The 14,917-nt window shown below is 41.8% G+C and overlaps 1 long non-coding RNA gene across 2 annotated transcripts in view; it reads left to right on the top strand.

The window, feature by feature from the left end:
• LOC119499304 overlaps positions 1-4,396 on the top strand; it is a 75,994-nt gene extending 71,598 nt beyond the window's left edge. For both annotated transcript variants that reach the window (XR_005209370.1, XR_005209371.1), the window contains exons 5-7: positions 70-128; positions 232-287; positions 3,557-4,396. This is a non-coding gene — a long non-coding RNA (uncharacterized LOC119499304). The remainder of the gene's footprint in view (positions 1-69; positions 129-231; positions 288-3,556) is intronic.
• Positions 4,397-14,917: the final 10,521 nt, after the last annotated feature.

Genomic DNA, 14,917 nt, shown 5'->3' with positions numbered 1-14,917 from the left:
TACCCAACCTAATATTAATGCCTGTCATCCTTTAGTCATTTAGTCAGCTGTCTATCATCTTTTCTACAGGTGTGCAAAGGAGATGGGTTTCTGTAATGGAAGTCAGAGCATCAGATCTAACTGACCAGGTGAGGCTGCAACCATCAAGTCATTTTCTCTACTTCAATCATAAAAGTATGACATGAATATGGAAGATAATCTGACCTTTTCTTTTTTTCCACACGTTTCAAGCACTGAAGGGTTATGATGCTCACCCAACTCACGACAACAGTTGATCTTCAAAGCAGGTAAGGTGATGAAAACCAGCAAACTTGAGCTTTTGGGTTTTACCATGACACCAACATTTATCATTATAGTAAATGGTTAAATTTGGCAGAAAAGGATTCACTTTTTTAGGGAGCTTTCAAAGAATCCAAGCAGCAATGGGATTCTGCTGAGTGAACTAATGCCTTAACATTCAGACATGAACATTAAATCTTAGTAAAGTCAACAATACCAAACGTTTATCACATGAAGAGGTTGTTGGGCTGGAGGACGGAGCTGCGGCAGTAAACGGTGCTGTTCAACGTTACAGTAAGGAGTGTCATATTATACTTGGCCGCATTGTTCATATGAATATAATTGGACGTTGCCAATCAGCTGAATGAGCCGGTGATTATGAAGCATTAATGAAACATCTGATGCCAATCAGCTAATGTAAGCATACAATTAATGCTATGCTTCATTCTTGAATCATCCAAAAGTACGTTTTTTCTTTATTTCTCTAAAATGCCTTAACGTTGTGGAACTGCTTCTGCTTCTTCTACTGTACAACAAAAAATAGGGAGTAAAAAAGAGTAAGGGTGTAGTAATGTAGTATGTAACTGCAACGTAGAAGTCTTTGGCATGATGTAAGAATTACCAACCAATCCTCCCACCAACCCTTAGTGCACTTTCTCGCTTGTTACACTCGTTATTATACCACGTAACTCAATAACGGTCGCTCGATATTCATCGATATACCGTCAGTTGCTCTTCGCATCACTCGTTGTACTATAATACTTGAGCCAATGCAAAAATGTCGGCATTCAACATTCTCCAGTCTCCACTATTTGTATTTTGTTTGGGGGTTTAGACGGGGCTCCTGAGGCGAAGCTACTTTCAAATTATGCTAGCTTTCCAACATCGTCGACCCTACCTTTTAATTATGTAATCTAGTCACATCAAGTCAGTTGTTGGAAAACGCACTAATTTACTTTTCATTTTTTTTAAATCTCATTTTACTGGAATATTCACATATGTAAATATATACATTTGTACATCTACTTGAAGATGCTACACTTTTTCAATATAGACTGGAACTATGACCTTATAAGTGAAAGGTATTGAAACACACATACAACCAACCCTTTCATATATAAAGGTCATCCACTTTAATCGTCTCCCTTGTGAGTGTCCTTTACTCCGAAACCTTTATCCAGCACAACGTTTTCCTGTCAGAACTTTGACATTTCTTCTACATCAAAACTGAATATATTCGTAGTGATCTAACTTTTCTAAAATCATGAACCAACTTATAAGGTCACGCCAAGAGCACCACATACTGTAAAAACTTTGTGAAACAGAGGCATTAAGAGTCCAACAACCTCCGGTCTGGCATGACATTTCGCTCATCATCAAATATGACCAAATTGCATGAAATCCTCGCGGAGGAGCACGAGCCATTTTCTCACAGAGGACATGTCCACAGGGAGAGGATCGGGTCATTTGAGAGACGTAGATCAAGGAAGGGAACATTTCCCTGCCACATGGGGGACTTAATCAGGACAGCTTTTTGAGACTGTGATCCCTCTCTTGAGAATGGAGGATGGGTTTGAATCTTTGATGTCCCTGCCAATGGACTAGCCGTCCCTTTTTCCTTGGTGATAAATGAACTAATAAGCATGTAATGACACTGGCCTGAGCGGGATATGTGACAGATGTTTTCTTAATTCTTTATTTGCTTTAGTTGGATGATTGGGGGTGCAGGCCAAGAGCATGGAGACTGGCTGGTAAAACGTGGAGCAGGATTTCTTACAGGGTGGAGGGTTGTAATCACACTCATGAGTGGAGGCTGGTGCGTAAACTGATTATGAATGGAAATATAGCATATATGTCTTCATAGGAGAAGTTATAATTGCTGGCAAATACTGTACATTAACAAACAGTTAAAATTGCTATTAAGTAGGGCTGTCAAATGATTGAAATATTTAATCACGATTAATCACATTATTGTCCATAGAGAATCGCAATTAATCGCAAATTAATCACACATCTTTCAGCTTTTCGAAATGTACCTTAAAGAAAGATTTGTCATATATTTAATACTCTTATCAACATGGGAGTGGGCAAATATGCTGCTTAATGCAAATGTATGTATATATTTACTATTGGAAATCAATTAACAACACAAAACAATGACAGATATTGTCCAGGAACCCTCACAGGTACTGCATTTAGAATAAAATAATATGCTCAAATCATAACATGGCAAACTGCAGCCCAACAGGCAACAACAGCTGTCAGTGTGTCAGTGTGCTGACTTGACTATGACTTGCCCCAAACTGCATGTGATTATCATAAAGTGGGCATGTCTGTAAAGGGGAGACTTGTGGGTACCCATAGAACCCATTTACATTCACATATCTGAAGGTCAGAGGTCAAGGGACAACTTTGAAATTGGCCATGGCAGTTTTTCCTCGCCAAAATGTAACGTAAGTTTGGAGTGTTATTTAGCCTCCTTCGTGACAAGCCCGCTACGTCCTAAAAATAAATCGCATGTTACATTAAAGAAATTAGTGGCGTTAAAAACGAATTTGCGTTAACATGTTATTATTGCGTTAACTTTGACAGCTCTACTTTTAAGTAACGTTTTTATTTAGACTGATATGCCTCCCTCAACGTGATCTCATCCCTAGTCATCATAATTTGGCGCTGGGGCAGCCTTTTGCGTAGTGTCTTGACGCAGAAGGTGAACACTGTAACACGTAATTGTAAACTAGTGGGTTGGGAAAAAGATCATGGTTTGGGTTAAAATAAGTATGTTTGTTTTGTAACTTAAGCTACAGACATGACGTCATGTGACTTCAGTAAAAATAATTCAACTTTCGATTACACACGGGACACGAACACCGGTCCTGTGAAATTTTAGTGTCACCTCAGCTGCCCTTAATAACCTATAGAGGCTAAAAAGTAAAAGGAAAGATTACATATTTCTCTTCAGAGAAACCACAACCAGACATGAACACATGGCTATTATGACTCCTGGATTACCTGTATGTGTTACTGCAGAGGGAAGAAGTAAACAGCATACCAACCATCTCTTGGCTCTTTATTTCATCATACTCTGGAGATCTGGCCTCCGGTGGTGTTCTGGCCGACACACCGGAGTGAACCTAGTGACTAACACAGAACTAGCGCCCAGACTGAGCATATCCCTATAAACCCCACTACGGCTTGCATGCCTCTGTAGGAGATGCTTTTTTATTATCTCTTCTCTCTGTGTGTGTGTCCGTCTGTCTCTCCACTCTTCAACAAGGTGAATCTACAGGGTCTCAATTAGAGACAAGGATGCTTTCCCTCTTTTGCAGCTCCTCTTTGTTATTCAGTCTGAGAAAACAGGTGGATTTGAACTTAACATATTCAGCAGTAAATTAAAGACATCACAGTTTGTGCAGTGTGTGTTCCACAGTAAATTAAAGATATCACAGTTTGTGCAGTGCGTATATTTGTTTTGTGGCCATCAGACAAAGACCCGAGCATTTCAAAGCACTCCCTAGTACACTCTCGATGTTTCATCTGTCTGAAGTCCTTTCCTTGTACGATCAATATATTGTCATGTGTCTTCCCATCAATAATTTGACAATAGGCTCATGCTGTTGCTTCGGCAGAAGCTGACAACGTGACATTTACTTGAACGATGACACCTAATGGTTTATGTCGCCCCGCACTATTTTGATGGATGGAACGCACGCTGCCGTCTCCAGCTTTGCAGTTATAGCATCTCTTCGTCTTATTGTCTCATAAGTCATCAAGCTTTTGAAGGACTCTTGCCGTTGCTCTGATGCCTCTGTGTAACTCTGCTGTATTAGTGGTAGCTTTTAACAACGTTAATAAATAGTTAGGTTTTAGGTCTCAGTCCTCGATTAAATTTTCTTTCCTCCGAGGCTCGATTTGTCTGTCGACCTGTCGCCTGTCTGACACATGCAAACATGAAAGCTGACATGAATGCACACCCACATGTTCATACTGCTTTCATTGGCACATACATGCACACATAGCTATGTTCTTTCACTCATCCCTCTCTTTGTCTCTCTTTTCCTTTGTTCACCCTCCTGCACCCTTTTATCTCTGTCTTTTACTCCCTCTTTTGCTCTGTCACTCTTTCTTTCTTTCACTCGCTGTCTTTCTTTCTCCCCGCTCTCTGTTGACAGTAAAACCATTTCAAGGTCCTTTGGTCTTAAAACACCAGTAACTGTCATGTCAGATGCACCGAGGTAGAGAGATGAGGGGATCTTGTTTACTGCAGACCAACACACATACATTTATGTGCATCGCACAGTCAGATATGTGGATTTGCATGCTGTTGACTTAGAGATGCATTTGCAGAGACACGGACGTGTAAACCGTCAACATACACAACATGTTTTTGTCAAGATGTACATAAATATGCCTACACTACATATCACTAACCCGTGTGCCACTTGGGAATACTGTGGACATTCTCATAGACATGACCCCGCACACAGACGCATATTCTATCCAAATAATTGTATGCAGCTAACATCTAGTATTAGCGGGGCAGTTAAGCACAACAACTGTGCAATAAAAGCAACACATTTGGCACAGATGTAGGTTTATATGTTATGAAAAGATATATATATCTATATCTATATCTATATATGTATATATATCTATATCTATATATGTATATATAGATATAGATATATATCTATATCTATGTATCTATATATAGATATAGATATAGATATATATAGCATGTGAGTATATATACGTATATCTCTATCTCTATCTCTATCTCTATCTCTATCGATATATAGATATATATCTATATATATATTGGGACACTACTAATTTGGGGCCTGAGGGCCACATAGGCACTTAATATGTGTGTTGCAGTAAACTGATTTTATGACTCTTGGTGATTTCCAAGGTGTGTTCAAGCTGATTAGATCAGATGTCAGAAGATCACAGACATGTTTTTTTTCCCTCTTTCTTTATTAAAGGTCCCATATCGTGCTCATTTCATACTTGTATTTTGTGTTTCTACTAGAACAGGTTTACATGCTGTAATATTCAAAAAACAAATTTTATTTTCCTCATCCTGTATGTCTGAATATACCTGTATTCACCCTCTGTCTGAAACACTCCGTTTTAGTGCATTTCAACGGAATTGCGTTGCTAGGCAACAGTTTGGGTTCATGTTTACTTCCTGTCAGCTGATGTTATTTGCATACACTGCAACAGGAAATAAACTGGGACCCATTTAGAATGTTTACGTTTAAAAACCATGTAATGATCTAAATATTGTATATTTGTGACATCACAAATGGACAGAAATCCTAAAGGCTTGTTTCAAACGCACAATTTCTGAATACGGGTTGTGTGTATTTCTCCGTATATTGAGCGTTTTGATAGTTTAACAGTATTTATATAGCACTTTAACCTGCTTTATAATATAAAAGACATGAAAATCTCACTTTTTACAATATGGAACCTTTAAGGGTGCTTTTTAAAAGCTTTTAACCTGAGAAATAAAACCTGACATAATAGAGCATGGTAATGGCCATCACAAACAAATATCATCATGTTCTAAGCCCTGATACACTTTAACAATTTATTTGAATTCATTAATTTATTTATTCATTAATGTGATGGCGCTATGTCAAAGACGTGTATGTATTGTGTTGCAGAGACATCTATTTAAATGAGCATGCTTAGCAGCTAGCCCCAGCCCGTCCTGTCTTGTAATACCACTTCTAATACCACTACATCTAAAGGCGATAGTGAGTCACTGTAGCGTCCAGTCTGCCCTCAGTCCAACATGAGAGGACCAAGAAGCAGAGCTGCCCCGGGGGCTTGTCTATCACGTTGGAGGTACAGGGTTTGTGATTAAATAAAGAATGGTAGAAACAAGAAAACAGCTTGTATTTTCGTCTTTTCTGGGAGAAAGAGGCGGGCGGGCAGCGCTCCGGGAGACGGACCTTCAGTTAGCTGTTGCAACTAGCATCCAGTCAACGGTGCAAACCCCATTGCCAGGGGTCCGATCCCAGGGGACTACCCGAGCTCTACGCCGGATCAGCAAACTTTCTGTTGCTACCGTTACACAGGTTCGACCCAGCGCTGCCTCTGGCCACAACCCGGCGCTGGGGGTTTTGTTCTGGATGAATGGAGTTGCTACAGCTAACCGCCTGACCTTCACTTGGGAGGACGAAACAAAAATATGAGTTGTGGTTTTCTTGGTTTAGCAACTTTGGATTTAATCCAAACAAACTATCAAACCGTACAAGGGTCGTATAGACCCCGGTTAGTGGTCAACACAACATAGGCCGACGCCATAGGTGAAGATTATAAGATAGCAGTGTTATTTTGCCTGGCTCTCAGAGATTCAGCAGTTTGGTTGAATTTTGCGTATTCTTGCCCTGCTGTTAGTTAGTAGCTGGCTTTTTTTTTTTATAACTAATGGCTGTAAATTGAGATCTCATGGACCCAGTAGTAGAGGTGAAATGCTGACCCCTGTTTCTTTGGAGCATGCAGCCAGATCTTACACAGTGTACCTTTTAATGTGGTTTTGAAATATTGGCCACTGAACATCTTGTCGTTGCTCCAATACACAAGTTAATGTTGTTTTATTTGCAAAACTCTAAAGCAGCTTGCCTTTCCAGAAACAATTCCCCATATTCAGTCTGATCGAGCTACTTCCATGTATGAATTTCTATTTCATGCTGAAGTAACTTCTTGCAATTTGCACCAGATTTTATAACACCACATTTCAGACAAGTTGGGAATATATAACTGTGGCCTCAATACAGTAAAGTACATTTTGTTCCGCAAAAACGGCATGAAGTTTCATCAAAGTGCATCGCGTCCCAAGTGTTGCAAAATTAATATATGATAATGATATGGTAATTATATTATAATCATTACCAGTTAATTTCTTCATTCTGTTGCAAGAAATGCATTACATGGCACTGGAAGTGATACTTGGCGCCCCAAGGTGCATTTTGTGCACATAATGCATTCCATGCCATGAAATATACATTTCATATTCGGGAGATTTTTTTGCATGAAATGCAGCGTGAGACATTTGGTGCTCCATATTAAAGCAGCGTGACTCGATCTGACGAGGGCAGCGAGAAAATGGTGACTTTATAGATCAGGGATGAGGAGCAGAGTTAGTGCTTTATGTGTGTACACTATCCTTCGTCTGAGCTCAGTGTTCATCTTCACCACGTCTTCAGACAGAGAGTCACTGTGTGTTGCTTTCATGGCTTTTTCCCCTGACAAGTTAAATGTTCTTATTTCAGGGCAATTTGTTACTTCTGTCATTTCTTCAACCCAGTTCTTTATCATATTGTCTCCAATTAGACGTGCGTCTTTCCCCAGCCAGAGGCTTCCTTACAGTGAGAACAACTAACCATCCATGTATTTTTGTGGTTTCTCCCTTTTAACCACCTATTTTTTGTGTTATGTCCCAGTGATCAACTTTAGTGACCTTACCCCACAAATGAGCCCTTTTCTTACGTTATTAAGGCGAAAACACACCATGGCAGCGGTTTGCTGCAATAATTAAATTTCTCTGTGGCCAGGAGGCGTGTTCATGTGTTTCAGGGGGGAAGAAATTCTTTGTATTATACAGTAGGTCAACATGTCACAGGAGTCACAGGACTTTGTTTGCTGATTGGCTGCGGGTACTCTCTGGCCAAACTTCGCCGCTAAAAGTTCAAATGTCCTCAGCTCTTTTTTTTTTGGCCGTGATTTGCCAAAGGATCAAAACGGCCACCACAGCTTTCCATAGACGTTGCACGTTGCACGTTGGCCGCATTCGCTGCTGCTCTGGTGTGTTCTCGGCGTTGGACATAACATATTTCTCTGTCCATTCAACCTCTTCTATGGTCACTATCATGTGGCGTACATTCATATGATGATTATATTGTTAATCACTACATCCTGCTGAAGATGTGACCCAGGTTCTTTGAAGTGGTCAATATAAACTTAAATATATTATAAAAGATGTCAACATCAAATTGGAGACTAGTTTGTGTTGATATCTGACAGGTGCCTTTAACCTGTTACAGCACTTCTTGGAAGTGTTTCTCAAAACTAAGACATCTGTGGAAGCTAATGCAACAACGGTGAATACTATCATTAAAAAAAGGTAATAACAAATTCCTGCTCAACCAGCCAGTACTTAGTCCAATAGAGAGGACTGCAGATTTTTGGGGGGCATCCATGTTGATTCCTTTGTGAACTCCTACAACCAGTTTCTCTACATTTTCACAAACATTTTTGAAACTTAAACCATGCTGAAGTTCACGCTAACTCACTTAGACCCTTTACCACTACAAACTTCCCTTTGGAGTTTGGACGTGATCCCCAACTGGTTTCCCACCCACCAACAGCGCCAGCTGCGTTGGTCACAATGCCTGGCCGGACTGGGCAACACATTCTCATCCCAACATCCCACAGCTTTGTCGGACCCCTTGGCATCACTTTACTTTTTGCAGTAAACACGTGCTTAACTTTGTGAATTCAAACAAAACCACTTAGTTATGTTTAGGAAAAAAACGTGGGAACACGGGACACGAACAGCCGTCTCCTGGATGAAAACCCTGTGTTTGTTGGACCCATCCATCACCCCTCCCACCCTTAGTGTGCTAAAGGGTGCCTTGTGCATCAGTATCACACGACGATGGGTGTGACATGGCGTCAATATTAGATGTCCTAGGGATGAGAACTGGCTGGACTGGGGGCCCTGCAGCCAGGAACTGAACCAGGTCTCTACAGTAGTTGGCCCCATCGACACTACTACAGTTTTAGGTATACAAGCCCATGTTTGTGGGTGTGTCTGTCTTCCCGTTACACACATAACTGAAATGGTTATCCAAAATGTCCCCATTAAACACTTGAAATTCACTTCATTTGTTTTGGCATGTTATGACTATCAGGTTATATACATTTTTCATAAAATAGTGCCCCCTGAAATCATCATGGAAAAAACCATCACAAAATATAATAAATGATTATCCGCAGGTATTACATCATCTGTTTCTGCAACAAATCCCATAAAACCTGTTGCTTCCTAAACACAGCTCAAAGAGAGGATGCAGCTTTTTTAATCAAAGGTTTTCTTTCTGGCTTTAAGAGGCTAAACATGCTGGAAGTTAACTTTCATTGGTCTTCACTCATTCATATGCAAACTGTGTCATGGAATAGTCTCACATGATGATCACCATGCATCCTGTGCAGTGTATGCAGTGCACTGTAAGGCTGCTAAATACTAATCATGTTCATAATAACTGTCCATGTATGGGCCCCCACTCTTCCCGAAAATGTATAATCAAGTTAGTCGTACAAAACATTCACTCATTCTCGATATAGCCTATAAAGAAAACACTAATTCACTTTCCTCCGTGGCTCCTTCAAACAAGCCCTTTTAAAATCAGAGAAATAACTCAGTGATTCAGAATATGTTGCCCTCCAAATTTACTCTGATGAATTCTTAATATCCTCTTCTGTTTATCTCAACAGTTGATGTTCGTTATTTGTGGCAGACAATTTTGACTCGGAGGCGAATTCCAGGCACATTGTGCTACAAGAGCTCCACTGTCAGTGAGGATCACCGTATTTTATGGTGAAGGTTCCCCCCTGGGATGTCATTACTTTAAACCCTCCTGCTATACATCAATTTCTAATTAACATTTGCATACTAGATCATCGGGGGGGTGCCTGAGAGGAGGGGAGGGAGGGTGCCGAGGACTCGCACGCATACATTTATGCTAATTAATTGAAATAAAATGAGCCTGGAGCTTGAGACGGGGCGGAGCAATGGAAATGCTTCAACACCCAATGGGAGGAGCGGGGTGGATGCTCGAGTGCTGTCAGCGACGCCCGGTGCATCCAAAAACACCATCACTCTGGAGACCTGAACTAGCTCGTGGATCGCGTGTGTGGGTTAGTGCCTGTGTTGGAGGATGTTTGTTTGTATGTTCTATTATGTCCATGATAGCATGTGGGCCAGATCAGGGATATCTCTTGCAGTCACGGCTCAGTTACAGCAGTAACAACATGGTATGAACCAGAGATGGCCAATATGCAACCAGGTGGGTTTGGCATGTTTGGGCCAGTTATAAGAAACAAACTGCTTTTTGAGTGAGTTGTGCCCAGATTGCAGCATGCTGTATGCAGCAGAAATGATGAGCCCTCCTGTCATTTCACAGAAAATGTGTGCCACGTATATACACTGCTCAAAAGAATTAAGGGAACTCTTAATCATCACAGTATAACACCAAGTCAGTTAAACTTCAGGGATATCAATCTGTCCATTTAGGAAGCACAAGGGATTGTGAAGGACTTTCAGCTGCTTTGGTGCAAATGAAAGTGACAACAGGTGCAATGGAGAGGCAACAGCAAGACAACCCCCAAAAAGAGAATGGTTCTGCATGTGGTGGCCACAGACAATTGCTCTCTCCTCATCCTTCCTGACTGATTCTTCTATAGTTTTGTGTTCTGCTAGTGTCCTTGTCACTACTTGTAGCATGAGGTGGTCCCTGCAGGTTGCACAGGTAGTCCAGCTCCTCCAGGATGGCAAATCCATACGTGCGGTCGCAAGAAGGTTTCCTGTGTCTCCCAGCACAGTCTCAAGAGCACGGGGGAGATACCTGGACAAAGCTGTAGAAGGGCATCAACCCAGCAGCAGGACCGGTATCTGCTCCTTTGTGTGAGGAGGAACAGGAGGAGCACAGCCAGAGCCCTACAAAATGACCTCCAGCAGGCTACCGGTGTACATGTTTCTGACCAAACTGTCAGAAACAGACTCCATGAGGGTGGCACGAGAGCCCGACGTCATCCAGTGGGACCTGTGCTCACAGCCCAGCACCGTGCAGCTCCATTGACATTCGCCAGAGAACACCAGAATTTGAAGGTCCGCCATTTGTGCCCCGTTCTCTTCACAGATGAGAGCAGGTTCACACTGAGCACATGTGACAGGCGTGAAAGAGTCTGGAGACGCCGTGGTGAACGTTGTGCTGCCTGTAACATCATCCTGTATGACCGGTTTGGCGGAGGGTCAGTGATGGTCTGGGGAGGCATATCCTTGGAGGGTCGCACAGACCTCCATGTCATAGCCAACGGTACCCTCACTGCTGTTAGGTACCGGGATGAAATTATGAGAGCGATTGTCAGACCTTACACTGGTGCAGTGGGCCCTTGGTTCCTCCTAGTTCAGGACAATGCCCGGCCTCATGTAGCGTGGAGTGTGTAGGCAGTTCCTGAATGACAAAGGCATTGTTGCCATTGACTTGCCCTCACGTTCCCCTGACCTAAATCCAATTGAGCACCTATGGGATGTTATGTATCGGTGCAGAGGAAGTGTACGTACTGTATGTGCTCAGTTTGTACTCTGGAGATGTCTTCTACGGTGAGAGTGAGGATTTGTATCCATACCATATCTGTTTGGCGTGTATGCCTGTTCAGAACGGGCCAATTGTTTGGAAGTGTTGCTTGCAGCATTTTCGAGAACTGCTCATTGCTCGTTGACTCTAGGGAAGCAAAGAAGAGTTTGGTTGTAATATTTGTATTTAGTATATAAGCCCCCGCTGCTACACAGAGCGCCGATCGTGGATTCAAAGTTTATTAATATGGAACGTGCCGCGTGTCCCAATTGCACCAAATCCGACACTGCACGTCCTTGGATCCCCAGCAATACACCCACCAGGTGTGAAGTAGATCGGATGAATGGTTTTTATGAAGGACACACACACATACAAATACATACAGAGATTTCCTTGCTTTATACAGTAATTAGATACTTAGCTGCAATTCAAAAAGTGACATCTGAGATATTGTATATGTAACATACAGAGAGTTAAACAAACTGCTGCCACCTTGGGCCAATCATGATTATTTAGAAGATGCTGAAGGAGCTGAGCATTTATGCATCATTCCACAAATTGTCATTAAAATCCAGTCAACAGCATTCAGCTGATAAACAGACAGACTGAGGCTGATCCGTAATCCCTCCCCTCAGTTTCATCTCGGGAACAATTGTCCACCAGTGCAGCGAGATAATTTAACTGATATTATCTTGAAATAAACTTGGAGGATTGGATGTATAGCATCCGTGCCTTACTGCTTGTACAATCTGCTGTGTACAGTCAGTAAATGTTATGTGCACAAAGCAACACGTGTGTGTGTGCGCGAGATGATGCTTTGAGGAAACAACAAGACAAGTGAGGTGTCATGACTTTGCTTAAAGCCAAAGGTCTGCTGAAACAGATGTGTAACGTCTTCTTCAAGCGCCAATCTGAGTGTAAATTGGAGTTCGGAGCAAAGTGGATGATAAATTTCTACTTTGTATGCAAATGCGCTAATGCAAGCAATTTTAAGTCTAGAATTGCACTCGAGGCAAAGAAATTCTGATGCTGGTTGTGAAGTAAGGAGTTACAAAACAACCTAAACTCCTCCTCAGTAATAACGGCAGCATAGCTACATACGCTAAGGGTGTGAACCACCAAGTTATTTTTGTAAGTGTAAGTCAGCCTCCGTACCACACGCAGCAGCCAGGTGTTTTCAGCAAGAAAAGCTTCCTGCCTAGCACCAAAACAGCACACAGACAAATTTAGTGAAGAACGGGTAGTGGAGTATTTAGCAGATTAAAGGTTCCCTGTGTTGAATGCATTTCCTTCCTCATAAAACATTTGCAAAATGTGTTTATTTTAAATGCTGCATTGTGTATCTCCATGTTTACTAGATAGCAGTCTTCTTCCCTGTCTTTTTTGGTGCATTGCTGCATACCTAGAGGTCAAAAACTCCACAGGAAAACTTTAAGAGCCACATGTTTTTCTCAGAAGTTGGTGGAACTAATACGAGAGTGAATGTTGAACCTACATCCATCATTGCAAATGTTGCGCCGTGCCTGCTTGATGTGTAAATAATTCAGTTTCCACTGCCTCTAAATTTCCAAAACATCTATCAATGCTGCTTTAAATCGGAGTATAATCTCATCCCACAGTGCACTCAGTAGAGTGCAGATCTCCGCCAGGTGTGTCTCCCTCTCCCTTCACAAACAAAGAAAACTCAATTGTCCCTCCCGGGTCCCTTACAATTAAGATGACGGCAAAGATGGGGATTTATTCATCTCTTATCGAAGGAGCCGAACCCAGCTGACATTGGGCGAAGGCGGGGTACGCCCTGGACAGGTCTCCAGACTATCACAGGGCTGACACATCAAGACATACAACCATTCATGCCCACGTTCACACCTATGGGAAATTTAGAGTCAACAGTTAACCTAACCTGCATGTCTTTGGACTTAGGGAGGAAACCGGAGAAACCTGGAGAGAACCCACACTAACACGGGGAGAACATGCAAACTCCACACAGAAAGGCCCCAAGCCGGGTTTGAACCTGCGACCCATTTGCTGTGAAGCGGCAGTGCTAACCACTGCACCAAGTATAAAACAGTCAATAAAATATTTTATTTTTTCAAAAATTGTGAATCATCGCAACAGTAAGAGGTCCTTGAGCATACAGTCATCAACAAAACACTTTAGGCTTATGGGTCCAGTAGTATGCAAGATTAGCCGTGGACAGACAGACACACACAGACACGACCAAACGCATGATCTCCCCACAGGCTTCCGCCTGGTTGGAGATAATAAACACACTCTGCTGGTACACAGAATTTTAATTGCCATTGTTCTCTCCTTGCCAAACTAGGCTAACAAAATATTCAGATTCTGAATAATGTTATAATACTAATAAAATTCATTTTGATAAAGATGTATCCAAAATCTGATAGAAACAAACCATATGTTAATGTTTCCTGACAACATTATCTAGGTGATTAAAGAAAAACTTCTTTGGATTCCGCTGCACATCAGAAATACTCCCTTTTGCCCTGTGTGTCACTGACCTCAGGCTGCAGCATGCTATCAATCATTTTAACAAGGCAACCACGTTGAGGGTCAAGATATTAACATCATTATTTGGCCATGATTGTCAGCTCGCTGTGTTTAAGGTCACATAAAACAAGCATAATAAATTCCCAAGAATAGTCTAGGTGACGTTTGGTACAGAGATATATCAGTATCCCTTTGTTTCACAGTACTGACACATGTGGTTCAAGGACAACAGGACCCTTTTCATCATAATGTTCCTAAAAATGATTCACCCCCTTGTTCTGTGATGAATCTACTCTCCCTTTGGGATGAAATTACATGTTGTGTGTCAAGCCGAGGCAGAGTAATACGCTCTGATTATCAAGCAATGCACCGAATCTTCGACTATCTCCAAGGAATGCTAATCACTCTCCTATTGGATTTCTCTGTGACGCCTGCCATTAATCCTCACCACAGTCTCGTGTGATGAAATTGCGGCACTCTTTTGAACGTAATTAACTCCCATGATCGCTTTTGAACCTCACTGCATCGAGTGCTCTGATCGAGAGAAATTACACCAGGCTATTGCGAGTATTTAATGGACCCACGAGTGTCAATTAATGTAGAGAAGCCTTTTCATTGCGCTTTCTTTTCATGTCCACTAGCCCAGGTTTTATTAAAAAGCACTTATCCTGAGCCTCTGCTTTTGAAATGAACAGCCTTCTAAGGCATTACAATAAGCCAGGTCCTGTTGTGATTAGCCTGAGGGTGCTAGACCT

Source organism: Sebastes umbrosus, chromosome 12, assembly GCF_015220745.1.
Source record: "Sebastes umbrosus isolate fSebUmb1 chromosome 12, fSebUmb1.pri, whole genome shotgun sequence".
Taxonomy (NCBI): domain Eukaryota; kingdom Metazoa; phylum Chordata; class Actinopteri; order Perciformes; family Sebastidae; genus Sebastes; species Sebastes umbrosus.
Note: the sequence above shows the minus strand (reverse complement) of the source record. Positions and strands in the feature narration are given on the sequence as shown.